Raw genomic sequence first — 16207 nt, 5'->3', positions numbered from 1 at the left:
TAATTTCTGATGTATAGCACAGTGATTCAGTTATACGTATATATACATTCTTTTTCATATTCTTTTCCATTATGGTTTATCCCAGAATATTGAATATACTTCCCTGTGCTATGCAGTAGGACCTTGTTGTTTATCCATGCTCTATATATTAGTTTGCATCTGCTAATCCTAAACTCCCCTTCCGTCCATCCTTCCCCACCCCCGCCCCCTTGGCAACCACCAGTCTATTCTCATGTGTGACGGCTTCTTTAAAACCATCCCTACAACTTCGATCACAGTGTGTCCTGAGTTTAGGAACTGCCTTCAGTCGCCCGAGCTCTACTCTGTGACATAAGTCTGTACTACAGCAGACATATTTTGGGAGTCAGTGTCACTAGGTGCTGCTCTGGAGTCCTACCAGAAATGCTGAGTGGTGCGTTGTCCAACATGAGCAGGGACTTCCTCCCCTTTATAGTCTGGTTACAAAAACCAAAACCACGTCTCTTTTAGCCACTACAATGTAAAAGCAAGGCCAGGTCTGATCAGTTGCCTTACAACGCCTATGTAAGTTCTTAACACTGGCAGATTTATTCTCTACTCATTTATTTTTCTCTTTGAAGTCTGTTTTTGTTCAACTTTTTATTATGAAGAATTTTGAACCTACACTCAAGTAAACAGAAGGGTGTCCTGAACCCCCTGAACCCCGATCCACCACCCAGTTCTGACAACCATCTCCCCCTCGGCCAGTTTGGCCCCCTTCACCTCCGTCTTCCTCATTATTTATTTATTTATTTTTGTATGGGTGTTGGTTGGTTGTTTTTTTTTAAAATAATTTTTATTTTATTTATTTTTTTATTTTTGGCTGCTTTTGGTCTCTAGTTGGAGCAAGCGGGGGCTACTCTTCGTTGCGGTTGCGGGCTTCTCATTGCGGTGCCTTCTCTTGTTGCAGAGCACGGGCTCTAGGCACACGGGCTTCAGTAGTTGCAGCATGGGCTCAGTAGTTGTGGATCGCAGGCTCTAGAGCACAGTCTCAGTAGTTGTGGCGCACGGGCTTAGTTGCGCCGCGGCATGTGGGATCTTCCCGGACCAGGGCTCGAACCCATGTCCCCTGCGTTGGCAGGCGGATTCTCAACCACTGCGCCACCAGGGAAACCCTTCCTCATTATTTTTAAACAAACAAACAAAAAAAGCTGAGACATTGTGTCATTTTATGCATAAACAGGTCCGTATGTATCTTGAAAAGGAAAGGCTTTTTCTTAGACACACACAGAGGAACATTATATAATTTACTTTAAATATTGTATATGTCTTACTCCCTCTCTTTAAGTTGAGCAGTGGCCTTGGGTCAAAAACAATAAAATATGACCCAATATGATTCAGCTCAGATATCCTGTATTGCAAAAGGAATTTGTGCTTTTCTCAAAACTCATTCACTTTCTCATTTCCTTCCCGTAGAGAAGCCTGTGGGGTAAAAGCCCGGGGAGTGGGGTCCGGGCAGTGTGGCTGAGTTGCTGCTAATTGTAGCTCTGAACTCGCCTGGCACACACGGCCTGGGCAGGTGGTGTCAACGACCCCACCGCAGAGGGACACACTCTCCTCTCCCGTCCCTTCTCTCTGTGTTGAGTGCTGGGGCCAACCTAGGATTCTGTGAAGAAACATTTGTTTGCCCAAGGAAAGCGCTTGTGTATTCCCGGCCACAGTGACTGGCGGTCACGTGGATGGAGAGTGGGAAAGGAGGGGCTGGCCGGACGGAACGGGGCCGCCAGGGATGCTTCGCAAAGCTTGTCGCAAAATACACATATAATCTGGGCAGCATCCGCAGAGGCCACTTCTGGGTTCTCTTAGGACACAAAGCCCCCAAACTTCTATAGAGTCTGCCACCTCTCTGGCTACAAAGGACAGAGTTACACCTTTCTGGCTGGTGTCACATCTGTAGGGAGTCTCATTCGGGAATTCAAACTTCCATCCTCCCTCCTTCCCGGGCAGCGTTCTGGGACCTTAAACTTCTGGCCGCGTGAGCCAGGGGTGGGGACGTGCCCTGCACACGTGCCCATCCTCTGTGCCCGAGTAGCTGGGAGATCCCTCTGCCCACGTGGGAAGACGATTTTTCTTAATGCAGCTCGCTCGGGGCTGGTTTTTAGAAAGGATGCATCAGAATTCCAGGGACACCTTCTCTGGCCCTGCTTGGCTTCTGGGACTGAGAGCTGGTGCCCTGCCCTCCCCCCCCCCCCGCCCCCAGGTTACCCGGGTCCCCACCCCGGGCTTGTCGGAGGTTGACTGACACTTTGCGTGTCAGCTCGCGCTGCCTGCTGGAAGCCTGGGGCTTTGCCGGAGAATGTGGATCGTAACTCGCATTGTGTGCGTCGAGGGCCCTGACAGGCGCTGATGGATTTGGCCTCCTCGCGGATCCCGAGAGCTCTGGGCAGGGACAAAGGGGTGCATTGTTTGGTGGGGCAGGCCCCTGCCTGCAGACCCACTCATTTGCCTGATGGTGGAGACAGGTGTATCACAGGCTCAGCGTGCCAGAGCGACACTGGGTGATTAAGATCTTGGCTTTGTTCCCCAGGGCCAGGCTTAGAGGAGCAGATGTGCAGAGAGGAATGGCCGTGGTCACTCTCCTCTCCCTGGAGACCGGCCCCTGACTCTTCTTCTCGTAGTTTGCTCTTTGGGTGCTTCTCCTAAAAACAGCAAGTTGTTGGGATGGGAAACTTTGGATCCTGTCCTGACCTCTTGCGCTTTTTAGCTGCATGGGGACGAGGGGGGCACTGCACCTCCTTACCTGTTGAGCAGAGGCTGTGCTTCCCGTTGTTGCCCTCAGGGACCATTTCCCGTCTCCCAGGAGACTCCTCCAGCCTGACCCACCCCAGCCAGGGAACATCGCCTGGGTAGGTGTTTTCCTTGCACCTCTGGGTTGTTGCCATAGTGCTCCAAACCATGTTCATCGTTTTTAAAATTAAAATCTTATTTTTATTAAGGACCAGGTCAATGAAGCGTAATCAGTCAAACAGTGTGATAACATTTTTAAAGAAGTGCAGCCATGCTCTGCCTTCCTCTTCCTCAGCTGGGAATCTCTTTCCATTTCCCCCTCCTAACATTTCCCAACACCATGCTTGTCCTTGCGTCGCTCCCTGTTTTGGTTTCAGACATTATCTGTCGACTTCTTACCTTGGAAAGTGACAGTTCCCTTAGCTTTCGATTGAGCTTCATTCAACAAAAGTCTCCCTACGGAAGCTTCACCAAACGAGGGTGTGTTTCTCTCTCGTAATTTAAAACGTGATCGAGGTCCAGTCTGGGACTGGAGCAATGGCTCCGTGGTGCCGTGGGGGGGCCCTGCCTCCTCTTACCTTTTCTGCTCCGTAATCCTTAGCGTGTGCCTGCCTTACATCCGCTCTCCCCTTTTCCCTGAATAAAATGACCCAGATTTTGTACAAAGCTGCAATATGCCCCTTTTGGTAGACAGAGATGCCTACATCCTAAGCCCCAGAACCTGGGAATATCTTCTGTTACAGGCTAGGGTGAGTCCAGGTTGCAGATGGAGTTAAGGTCGCTGATCAGCTGACCTTGAGATGGGGAGATTCTTCTGGATTCTCTCCATTGGATTGTGGGTCCAGTGTAATCTCATGGGTCTTCATAAGCTGGAGAGGGAGGAGGGGAGGGCGGGCAGAGTGATATGATGTAAGAAAGACGGACTGGTCATTACAGGCTTTGAAGATGGAAGGGGCCATGAGCCAAGGAATATAAGTGGCCTCTAGAAGCTGGAAGAGGCAAGAAAAGGATTCTCCCCCTCGCCTCTGCCGAGACTCCATGACCTTCTCTCCTGTGTTGCTGTTGAATAGTTTGATGCTATTTGGATTTCTGGTCCTTTGTACGGGAGATCTCTGTCTCTGCCTCCTTTCTTTCCCTCCTACCTCCCTCCTTTGAAGGTCTTCTTTTTATTCCTAATGAGCTGAAATTTTATGATACAGGATATTGGTGTGGGTCTGTTTTCATTCTTTGTCCTGGGCCCTTGATACCCCCTTACAACCTGGAAACTCATGTCCATTTTCTTATATTATTTATTTCCCAGTTTCCTGCCCTTCATTTTTTCTGTTTCTCTCCTGGAATTTTTCTTTGTTGGGTCTTGGCACCCCTGGCTTGACCCTCATTCTTATTCCTCTGGATTTACCCAGTCTTTTTATGTCTCTTGGTTCTCTTAACACTGTATTCCAATTCTACTAGTGATTTTTTCTCTTCAGTTTCTGCTGTGACATTTGTAATTTCCAAGGGCTCAAACTGCCATAATAATTCTTCTTGGGGTCTCTTGTTCTTATTTCTGGGATGCAGTACTTTCTTCTATCTCTCCAAGGATAATAACGAAAGGAGTTAGTGGTTTTTGTTATGTTTGTTTTTTTCTGCTCCCTGCATTGCCTCCATCTCCCCCGGGTTTCTTTCTTCTCCCCCTAACCCCTACCTCATTTTGTTGCTTTGGTCTCTGTCTGTCCTGCTTGGAACTTTCCCCCAATGTCTGGTGATGCTTGTCTCATTGAAAGCTCTGTATGTAGGAGTGAGATTGGATGGGATGTGAAAGCTAGTCAGCCCCATGGAAGGCATTTGGGGAAAAACTAGACTTTTCATTGAGGGCCCTCAAATATCATTATTGTTGGGTCTTTTCTCTTGGGATGGTTAATTTTACCAGAGAGGAGCCCAGATGTTTCTTGTCAGGGGGATGTAAGTTGAGCAGTAACGTTTGGAGACCTGACTTGGTGAAGGGGCAGGTGGACATTCCTTCAATATCCCCGTCTTTGCTCCCTGCTTTGCCCCTGCCCTCGGAAGTGCCCGTGTCTGGACTCTCTCTCGTTCAGTTTCTCTGGCAACTAAATCCTCAGGCTCCTGTTGGGCTGGGGGTGAAAGTGAGTGCACAGTGTGGGGATGTGCTGGGGGTCTGGGTGCTCTGGCAGCCCCTGGCGCAGACCTTCAAGGTATCTGCTGTCCCCACCCCACCTGACACTCTGCCTTTGGAGGAAACCAGTGCTTCCAGTTCCTTTGCCTCTTAGTGTACCTCAGAATAGTATAATATAAGCAGCCACTGACACATAGCAAATGTTTGCAACTCAGCAGACTTCCTGGAACATCGCATTGGTCAGAAATACGTTAATATGGCCAATCCTAGCTGCAGGGGAGTCTGGCCAAACAAAAGTAGAATTTGTTTTTTTCCAAATGTGACAGTTCTGAATTTTGATGCCGCTCGACATACCCTGGTTGTAAAAGTGACAAGGACACACCAAGAAGTCAGCTTATTGCTTCCCCAAAGCCAGGAGACTAGGGAATGTCTTCTCTTCTCTTCGCCTGTTCCTGTGACCTGCCTTGTTCTTGTTCTCTTCTGCTTCTCTTACTGCCTCCATCCTGTATGTGACTTAGAGGCGTGTCACGAATATTAAATAAGGTAACATGTAATGAGCTCACCCAGCGCTTTGTTCGTGCTCAAGAAGAATATACAGGTTAGATATAAAAAAAAAGAAAGCTGGGAAAGACTTTCTGAGAGCTGACAACTGTGTAGCCTTAGAGATGTTCGAGAACTGAATGAACAGCGTGTGTCTCACGTTAGTCCGTGCTGCACTGCTGGAAGGTGGGTCATGATTTGCACCAAGACTTCTTGCATTTGAATGTGTGGTAAAAAACCACCTGTAGCCCACTCCTGGGCATGTACCCAGACAAAACTCTAATTTGAAAAGATACACGCACCCCAGTGTTTGTAGAAGCACTATTTACAACAGCCAAGACATGGAAGCAACCTAAATGTCCATCAATAGATGAATGGGTAAAGAAGATATATACACACACACAGTGGAATACTACTCAGCCATAAAAAAGAATGAAATCATACCATTTGCAGCAACATGGATGGACCTAGAGATTATCATGCTAAGTGAATAAGCCAGACAGAGAAAGACAGACATCATGTGATATCGCTTACATGTGGAATCTAAACTACGACACAAGTGAACATATCTACAAAACAGAAACAGATTCACAGATGTAGAGAACAGCCTTGCGGTCGCCAGGGGAAGGAGTGGGAGTTTGGGACTAGCAGATGCAAACTATTATATATAGAATGGATTAACAACAAGGTCCTACTGTAGAGCACAGGGAACTATGTTCAGTGTCCTGGGGTAAACCATAGTGGAAAAGAATACAAAAAAGAATGTATATACATGTATAACTGAGTTACTTCGCTGTAACAGCAGAAATTAACATGACACTGTAAATCAACTATACTTCAATAAAGGTTTTTTTAAAAAAATCACCTGTAGCGTTTACCAAATGCAAATTCCTAGATTCCCTCTCCCCACCCCTGCTCATTGGATGGGTCTAGGACAGGGCCTGGGAATCTGCATTTTAAACAAGTGTCACCAGGGTCATCCAGCCCCTTCCCATTTGTGACCAGATTCCTGAGATTCATTCCAGCTCCAAGATTCTGAGATTCTGCAGAAGCTGAATTGATTTTCAGATACTTTAGGAAAGCAGTGTCCTTATAGCTCTCCATGCCTGGCTTTTTTGATAGGAATTTTGGCATCCCAGACCTTCAGTCTCTGAGGAACTTTCCACAGAGGGGGCTCCTGTCAGGCGTGGGGACAGCCTCTGGGCTGGAGCCACGCTGGGGTGGAGGTGGGGTTGGTGCAGGGCGGGTAGGAAGCACCACGGCATCCCGTGCTCTGTTACTCCAGGTTACCATAACCCCCGCAGGCGCACGCGTGCACGCACACACACACACTCACACAGAGGCAGGCGCAGCCACCTGCTGGAACAGAGGGACCGAGGCTTCTGCAAGCACACCTGTACCTGTGTGTACCTGCACATGGTTCCAAGGAAGCGAGGAAATCATCTGGCTAGAAATGGAGTTGGGATGCTGTCCCCCTTGAACATTCCAGCAGCATTTGTTCCTCTGCCTGGCCCTGTCCAGACGTGAAACATGTTCCCTTGTTGTGTGGACTCCTCCGTCTCTGCACCCTACGTCTGTTTTCTTCAACCTCTCTCTCAGTATCCCTGCCCACATGCTCTCAGATCCATCCTCTTCCCTCTCCGTGAGCACCTCTTCAGTGTTCTTTGATATAAATAAGGCGCTAAAAAAAGAACGTACTTAGAAGAGCACCTGGCGCATGGGACGCACTAGGCAAGCCCTGGCCGTTATTTATTGTCTTACTCTCCTGGGCCCACCTCTTGCTGACCTGGCTCTCACGCCCATTCTCGTCGCTCACTCCCTCACCCTCTCTGCCCCCCTGCCGTTCCCAGCTCTCTGGGATCTGGTGCTGTATTTTAACGCCAGCCCATTTCCCTGCCACACAAAGGGGGCCTTTGTCACAGGTCCTTCCAGATGTTGAGTATTTGGAAGATACTCCGATCGGAAAGTATTTGTCCTCCAAATGCCCTTGGAAGAGGAATGAATCCAGGACGGGGATTCAGGAGTGGCAATCCCAGACCTCAGAGTTGGAACTCCCTGAGGGACCTGGGGAAAACTGGGGGTGCTCTGTGGTATCATGTCCCCCATCCTCGTCAATTTGGTCCCAGTTGGTTCACTCAGCACTTGACTGACGTGCCAGCAGAAGCCTGGCACCGGGACCCTCTCCCGGCTGTGTACCTTCGAGTCGGCTGACCTTGGTCACGTGTCCACTTACTTTGACCCAAAGATCAGTGAAAGTGCAAGGTGCCGTGGGTTGAATTGGGCCCCCCTAAAATTCACATTGAAGCCCTAACCCCCAACGTGACTGTACTTGGAGGTGGGGCTTTCAGGGAGGGAGTTCAGGTTAGGTGAGATCGTAAGGGTGGTGTCCTCATCTGATAACATCTGATAAATTTATAATAAGAGGAAGAGAGAGAGAGATCTCCCTTCTCCCTGTGAGCCCACAGCAAGACGGTGGCCATCTGCAAGCCAGGAAGAGAGCTCAGGCCAGAATGTAACCATGCTGGTGCCCTGACCTCAGACTTCCAGCCTCCAGAACTGGGAGAACGCAAATGTCTGCTGTTCAAGCCCCCTGTTCTGTGGTATCTTGTTACAGCAGCTGAGCTAAGACGTGACCAAGAATTGCGATTCACACTCAAGCAAAACCGTGGCTTCAGGAAGAAGGGTGACTTTTTAAATGGAGGACACATGACCAGAACTGTGTGTTCTGATTCCAAATCCAGCAACTCTTCCATCACAGCAGGTCTCCTCTTTATCAGTTCCTCAAGAAAAATAGAACATACCACTCTATCTGGGGACTCACCTGCAGGGTGGTGTCTGGCTGACCTGTCCTGGTACCTCCTGGCTCTAAGGGGCCCAGTGATGCCTGGGAAGTCAGGAAGGCGGTTCATAAACAGAGAAATTGAGATCCATCCCGGGGGCTTGGACAAGTTGCCCTGGGCCACACAGCGAGTGCGTGGGAAGCCAGGGCAGGACTGGAGTCCGGCTCTGGGTAGATTAGCACAGGGCTCTTTGCTTTTCTTTTCTTTTCTTTTTCCCGCTGTGAAATTAATTTAACTGTAACCAAAAAAGCTAGTTCTGAGAATTTGAGTCATACATTCAGTAGGATTCAGGGAGATTTTGTACATGTGAAACCTGAGCAAGCATTTATTAAAAAATAATCAAGTGAGGAATGATTACAGAGAAATAAAAAATCAAAACAAATTTTCGGCTTTCAAATTATAATGGAGATAGTGAAGAGAAAGTTATCACTGCAGAACCTTGAACTATTAATGATGTCCTTTCTGGGGTATGCATTCACTCCCCGGAATAGAAAGGGTCAGACAGTAATTTAAAGCCTTGGTGATCCAAGTGTGGTCTGGACTTGCAGAGTTGGTTTCCTCCAAGAAATGCAGTGTCTTGGACTCCACTCCAGAATCAAAAACTGCGCTTTTTTTTTTAAAAAAAAAACAAGATTCACAAGTAGTTTATGTGCAAATTAACATACCAAGGCACCTCCATAAGGCCAAAGATTCTAGAGCTGCCTACAAGGTTACTAACCAAAGTACTTGGCAGCCAGCACAGGCTCTCCTGATGGCCTGAAGCTGCAGGAGGTTGAGAAGCTCGCCCAAGGTTCAGCCCTTCCTAGCCCTACCAGCGACGATCAGGCCACGTGGAGGCCGCCCAGCCATCCCCCTGCCGGCCGGCCTGCCTTTTCGGAGCTCCCCCTGTTTGTAGGCTAGACCCTCTGTTTCTGTGGGTCAGCCCCCGTTTCCAGGATGCCCCCTCTGCTCCAGCCCGGCCCAGGTGTTCCACATTTCTTGTCAGCAGCTGCCCCCTTTAACCTCTCTGGGCCTCAGTTTCTCTCTCTACAAGGCGGCCGTTCTCCTCCAGAGGGCCTGTTACTAGGACCACAGAGAGAGGACCTAATGAGAGAAGGGGCTCGGGGGGGGGGGCAGGGCAGGGGGGTAGGCAGCAGCCACTTGGAAAGGGTCCAAGGGACACACAGGTTCTCCCACCGACTGTGTGGCCGCTGAGAAGTTGCTTTTTGCTTCTGTAGAGCGGGATAGTCCTCATAATAAAAGCTGGTTGGGGGTTTTGGGAGGTTTAGTCCTCAAAACAGGGTTCCCACACCATCCCAGTTTGCCCAGGACAGAGGGGGTTTCCGTGATGTGAGACTTTCAGAGCTAAAACCAGGCGAGTCCCAGGCGAACTGGGACGAGTGGGCCACCCCTGCCTTAACCCTCCAAAGGAGGAGTTACCCGTGTTTTGGGGGCAAGCGCTAAACACTGGAGGTTACAGGGGTCCTAGTATAGCTTTGATGGTTGCTCCGTCTCCACGCCCCCTCTTCCTCTCCCCGCTCTCCCCGCACCAGGGATCTTAGCCTCGGCCATGTCACTTGCTTTGGCCAATGGAATGTGAGCAACCAGGTCAGGGGCAGAGGCTTCCTGGTTCGGTGCTTTGGGCTCCTGTGGTCCACCTCGAGAACAGCCTGTCCCAGGTCTCTGCTGGTCCTTCAGTCGTGGCTCCGGCAAAAACACAGGTGGAGTGGATCTGAACCCACCTGGGCAGATCGAGTGAATAACTCACCTCTGCCCTGCCCCGCCAATGAATCGTGCCACCCCGAGTCCATTCCCTTCACAGCGTGAAGCTGCCGTTTGTGACATCAAGAGGGGAGCCTGTGTCTGTTGACCCTCCGCCCCTCGCACCTGGGCTGGCTGCCTCGTGACCTGCTTTGACCGATAGGTTGTGGCCAAAGTGATGTGCGTGGGATCCAGAGGCGAGACCTTAGGAGACCTTGCGTGTTGAACCCTCCCTCTTGGGAACCCTGAGCCCCCCATGTTGTGAAGACGTTGGTCCAGATTAGAGCCTGAGAGTCCACGAGAAAGAGAACCTGGGCTCCCCAGGGGAGAGCCAGCACTAGCTGCGGGACATCTGAGTGAGGCCATCTGGGACCCTAACCACGCGAGTGAGCCCAGGTGAGGTCAGCAGATCTACCCAGCCGACCCGAGGAATCTTGAGAAAGAAGGAACTCGTTGTTCTTCTAAGCTGCCAAGCTTTGGGGTGGTTCGTTAAGCACAAGGATAGAAAACTAATATGAACTCATAGCCTGGGATCCAAGCTCAGCCAATGGGCAACTTCAAGCCACGTCGCCCAGCTGCGTCCATCCCAGGTTGGCAGAACCACAGTCGACCTGCAGGCCTGCGAATGTGGGAACAGATGCCTCCTGCTGTGAGACACTGAGTGTTCCCGTGGTGCGTCTGTAGCACAGTTGTGCCAGTAAGTGATAACACAGGGGGATCCAGACCCAGGAGAGGCCTGCTCCAGAGCTCATCCTTAACCACCTTGCAGTCCTGGGATGTTGCCTCACAGGTCACGAAACACCCAGGAGATGCTGGTCTGTGTGCCCAAGGCCACTCCCAGCTGCCCAGAAGTGCCCAGGGACCCTTTGTCCAGCCTGGGTCCCATTTCATGATCCTAATTGTAAGAGCCTTCCATGTTACTGGATAAAGAGGGGAGTGTAAACAGTATATCCTGAAATGTAAATTAAAATAGCACGGATGATACCCAGGAGTGTTGGAAGTAGAGAGGAACAAAAATGGTGGAGAAGAAAACACAGGAAACTACGCTCATGCAGACTGCATGGAACCTAATGCCATCTTGATGAAGTTCAAAAGCAAAACTAAGCAACGTGTTTCTAGAGATCAATACACGTGTAGTCAAACCGAAAATAAAGGGAATAATAAACAGAGGTCAGCGTATTCGTCCTTCTGGGGAGCAGAGAGGACCGTGCAAAGAATGTCAGCGGAACCGATCGTGTTGCAGAACTTACGCTGGGTGGTGGCGTCCAGGTCTCCTGTTACCCACACGGAAGGGTGATGTCTACACAAGAAGCAGCGTGACGTGATCCGTAGGTGTGTGGACTCTGCCTGGGTTTGAATCCTGGTTTGCTCCTCGTTAGGTCTTGGGCAAGTGACGTAACCTCCTTGTCGCTCGGTGCCTCATCTGCAGATTCAAGACTGATGGTAACAGTGCCAACCTCCGAGACTCCGTAGGAGGAAGTGCGATGAGTGATGGTTAAATATGAGTTGCAGATGTTACTTTGTATATATCGACGATTACACAGTAGCTTGGATTGAGATGGAGAGGACACTCATCTGTGTTCCTTCATCAGTTCAACCCCAGTTAAACATCTGCTCTGAGCCAGGCACGGGGGGCTTATACGGCTCAGCGGAAATAAGTCGGTGAGTTCTGCGGCTCCAGCGCCATTTACTGATTCATAAGGAACGCGTTTACTGCAGCCGCTGTTGTTATAAAGACGCTCTTTCACTCAGGTATCGGGGACACAAGGGTTGGGAAAGGCTTCCTAGAGGAGGGGAATTTGGCTTCGCAGGATGGAGCCCTTCTCCGGGGGTGGGACTGACTCTCTCCCCAGCTGGCCTGCAGTGACGGTGGAATCCGCCTCGCCTCCGCAGTCAATGGGAGTGATTGTCGTGTGCGTGGGGAGGAGCTGGCTATGAAGTTCAATAATTAATTTGCCACAATTAAACCAGAGACTTCTGTCTCCAGAGCAGATAAGCAGGCGGAGAGCTAACAGCAGGGAAGGGAGGGGCAGCTTTGACAAACCGGTTGTGAAGGGCAGGCCAGGCTGATTGAGCGTTGATAGTGGCCGTCATTGCTTTATTGTGGCAATAATATTGTCATCAGGCATCTGGGGGACCAAGGAAGACAGGCGCCTGCCGTGGGCGTCGGGGAAACCCCAGCCAGGCTTTCTTGGGGCCACCAGGGGAGGCTTCGGGGTCCCCGAGGCAGAAGGTTGGTGGCCAGCCCATGCTGTCCCTTCCTGTCTGGGCCAGGTGGCCTGGGAACAGAGGCAGTGGGCAGATTTGAGGTCTCCACTGAGAGGCAAGTGAAGTCAGCAGAGGAGTTGTAGGCAGAGATGTGATCAGCCCAGGGGAAATGGCTTTCCTGGGAAGCAGGGCAGGGAGCAGGCCGTGTTAGCTTAGACTCCAGGAAGAACTTCCTCCCAAAGCAGCAATAATGAGAAGGGCCAACATCTGCTGAGCGCTTGCCAGGCGCCCAGCACTAAGTGCTTGACATGAATTCACTAATTCCTGTAACCTCAAGGTAGGTACTTTTATTATCCCATTATAGGGATGAGGGAACCAGAAAGTTAAATTCCTTGCCCAAGGTCACGTAGCTCCACAGCAGCAGAGACAGGAATTAAACTCAGACAGCGTCTTCCTGGAGTCTCTAGACTCCAGGTATTCTGTCTTCCTAAAGGTGCCCATCAATCAGAGGTGTTTTAGGACAGTCTTATCTCTGGAATCTTCCTTGGCCCTCTTGTTCTGGCATTAATCGCTGGTCTGGCCACACAGACACACACACACACACACACACACACATCACACATCACACCATGCACACACCACATACACATAACAACACATGCAGGCACACACACCACACAGACATCACATACATGCACATACACAGCACACCCCACTTAAATGCACATGAACATCACCCCCTCCCATCCCCCCATCCCCCCACCCCTTTGAGGAAGTAGCTCAACTGCAACAGAATCATTGACCCTACAGCCGCAATTCCTGGGGCAGCTGGGGAAGGACCGAGAGTCTTCCTGAAATACACCGAGGGTTGAGCTAGACCCACCAACACTTGGCGGCCAGGGCCACACTGGAAACAAACCTCATACTGGCCCTTGAAGTGGTCCACACTTCTGCATACTTGGCTCCCATAATCAGGTCATGTTCATCTTTGCAGGAGGTCTGCTGGGACCCCTTTAACTCTTGAAAGAGCTCGTTAAACTGTGCAATGGTCATGAGATGATGACTGGGGACCATGTCTGCCCACCTTGACTTTATTAAATTGAGGTCCAGTGAGGGTGAGAGTCTCATGTAAGACCGGTCCACTGGTGAACCACAAAACGAGGAAGGAGAAAGCAAAACCCAAACGCAATCTCCCAAAGCCCCAGTGTGCCAGGAGTGGTAGAGACTCTAAGACAAAGTAATGGGTGCTCACACCCCTTGGTACAGAAGTGACTTGGCCAGTCTGCTAAATGGCCAGGCAGTGACTTAGGAATGCCAGTGGGACTGATACACGCCCTCTGTGGATTTGTCTCCAGAGTTAGTCAAAAGGAGATTACGGCACCGTTGCACGTGTGGGTCTAGGATTTCCCTCCCTCGTGCATCCTGGAAGAATGGGTGGGTTTATGGAACTGTCATGGGCTGATGGACTGACTGATGCCATCTGCAAACTCAGAGGTGGCCTGGGCTGCGGACTGGGCTCTGAGAATTAGGTCCAGGGTAGGATTTCCCAGGCTCAGCACTGCGACCTCAGGGCTGGAGCGTTCTGTGTCTTGGGGGCTGTCCTGTGCGTTGGAGCGTGTTTAGCAGAATCCTGGCCTCTCTCCACTAAATGGCAGTTCCAGCCCCCCCTCCACAGCTGTGACAACCAGAAATGTCTCCAGACCGTGTCCGCAGGGGGAGGGGAGAGAGACCACTGCCAGTCAGGAACCAATGGTGTCGAGATTTTAAAACTGGGGGCAAAAAAAAAAAAAAAAAAGAGGGGCTTCCCTGGTGGCGTAGTGGTTGAGAGTCCGCCTGCCAATGCGGGGGACATGGGTTCGTGCCCCGGTCCGGGAAGATCCCACGTGCCGCGGAGCGGCTGGGCCCGTGAGCCATGGCCACTGAGCCTGCGGGTCCGGAGCCTGTGCTCCGCAACGGGAGAGGCCACAGCGGTGAGAGGCTTGCATACCGCAAAAAAAAAAAAAAAGAGAGAGAAAAAAACAACTGGGGGCTACGACTGTCCTCATGCCAGCCCTTTGCCCTGCTTCTTAGTCCCTCTGGCTTCTCCGTCCATCCACACCCTTCCCATCTGTTCGATGGGTGTTGTGACGACTGTGGACCAGACCATTTGCTTTGGGAGTCAGGAGGGAGATAAACTCATGCCATGTCTCACAGCACCTCTTCCCCCAGCAAATGTGGTGGCAGGTGATCATTTCCAGAAGCAAGTCACGCCCGGGAGGGTGAGGGCCAGGGAGCTGGAGAAATGGGACCTTCTTGCCTTTCCTCTCAAAGTCCTCTTTCTCCGCGACCTCTGCGAGTGGCCAGCTGAGACTCGAGTCCACTCTGCAGGCACGGACAAGCCAGCGGCACAAACACCCCTCTGTCCTTCCTCCAAAGGGAGTTTTCCTTCCTCCGTCCTCCTCCCCCTCCCCTTTTAGCAACTCTCATTTTGTTTCCCCCCCCCCATCGGTCAGCTTGCACTGCCTCCCCCCTCCCCCCCCCCCAGTCCTGGTACACCTGACTTATTTATTTATTTACGGCTGGAGTGTTTGTGCTGAGGGTTAGTTCGGGTCTATTAAGTTTGCTGCTTTTCCTGCCTGGGAACTCGGGTAATGAGTAACCATAGCGTGCTACAGGCAGCTGTCTCGGACAAACCCCGAGACTCCGCGGGAGCTGCATAAGGGCGCGTTTGTTCTGTCCCTTCTCAATAGTTCCTTGTGCAAGAGGCAGGGTGATGGGAGGGGGAGAGAGAGGGAGGGAGAGGGAGAAAGAGACAGACATTAAATCACTGCACTTTTGACAATCCCTCTCTTCTCGCCTCCCCCCAGCCTCCCCGACCTGTACCCATTATTCGTGGACTTCAGACTTGAAGCCTCTTCTCCCTGACTACATGAACCCCGGGACGGGCTCACCGGGTGCTTTTGGGTGGCTTGTGGATGCCACGGAGCCCGAGGGCTGATGTTTTTAGCATGGGGGTGGTTTAGGTGCCCTGGGTCTCCCTTACTGTGTAGATGAACCCAGTACCTATTGTCTTCTACTTCCCTTAATGATCCGATAAATCTCTAGATATCTATTCCCAACCTCGTGTGCCGGGCTATGCTATTAAGCTGTTTGCAAAGTGCTTTCATAAAGCAGTGCAGGTCTGTTATGGGGTTAGTCACGTGCTCTGCCAGCAACGTGGAGGCTCATTAGGGCTGGTCTTGCTTTGCGATATTATGTAGACAAGAGAGACAGACCAAGAAGGAGACTGCACTGTGGAAAATCTCCGAAGCGATAGTCACATCCGTTCATGCTGTACACAGGTATTAAACACCTACAATGAGCTGGCTGGTTGGCTAGTTCCTAGGGGCAACTACAGAAACGAACAGGGCATGATTTTCTGCCTCAAGTTTACAATGTAGTAGGGAAACTAGGAAAGAACCCATGTCCTTAGATTATGGTTATATAAGGTAGAATGGGATTAGATGCCCTAAGAGAGGTACAAGCAAAAATATCTAAGGAGAGTGGAGGAGGGAAAGGTCAGAATCTTTGGGGAGCATGAAGGAAGGCTGGGCTCCAGGAAGTAAAGATGGAGGGTGGTCCCTCCTCCAGGCAAAGGAAAAGTTTTAACAGAGAAATTGAGACCGGCAAGCATGTGGCATATCTGGGAAACGGGGAGGAGCTGGGTTGCTTAAGTCGTGGTATGATGAATCAAGACCCGTGGTATGTTTTAGAGGCATCGAGCTACGGTGCGTAAGATACATTTAAAGGGGAGGATGTTAGCAATGTCGAAACCAGTTAGAAGATGCCAGCAGTCCAGATAGAAGAAAAGGAGAAGAGACAGGATGGGTGAGACGGTGAAGCATAGGATAATATAGGGCTTAGCAACTGATGGAGAGAGCAGAGGGGAAGTGGCCCTGAGGCTTTAAGCCTAGGTGACCAGCAGGACAGAACTAGGGAAACAGAGCAAATCAGGAGGTCCAGGGAAGGACCAGCACTGAGAAGCAAGATGAGCAGTGTGGTT

The sequence above is a fragment of the Orcinus orca genome, chromosome 19, assembly GCF_937001465.1.
Source record: "Orcinus orca chromosome 19, mOrcOrc1.1, whole genome shotgun sequence".
Classification (NCBI taxonomy): Eukaryota; Metazoa; Chordata; class Mammalia; order Artiodactyla; family Delphinidae; genus Orcinus; species Orcinus orca.
The sequence above is the reverse complement of the archived record's forward strand: the minus strand, read 5'-3'. Positions refer to the sequence as shown.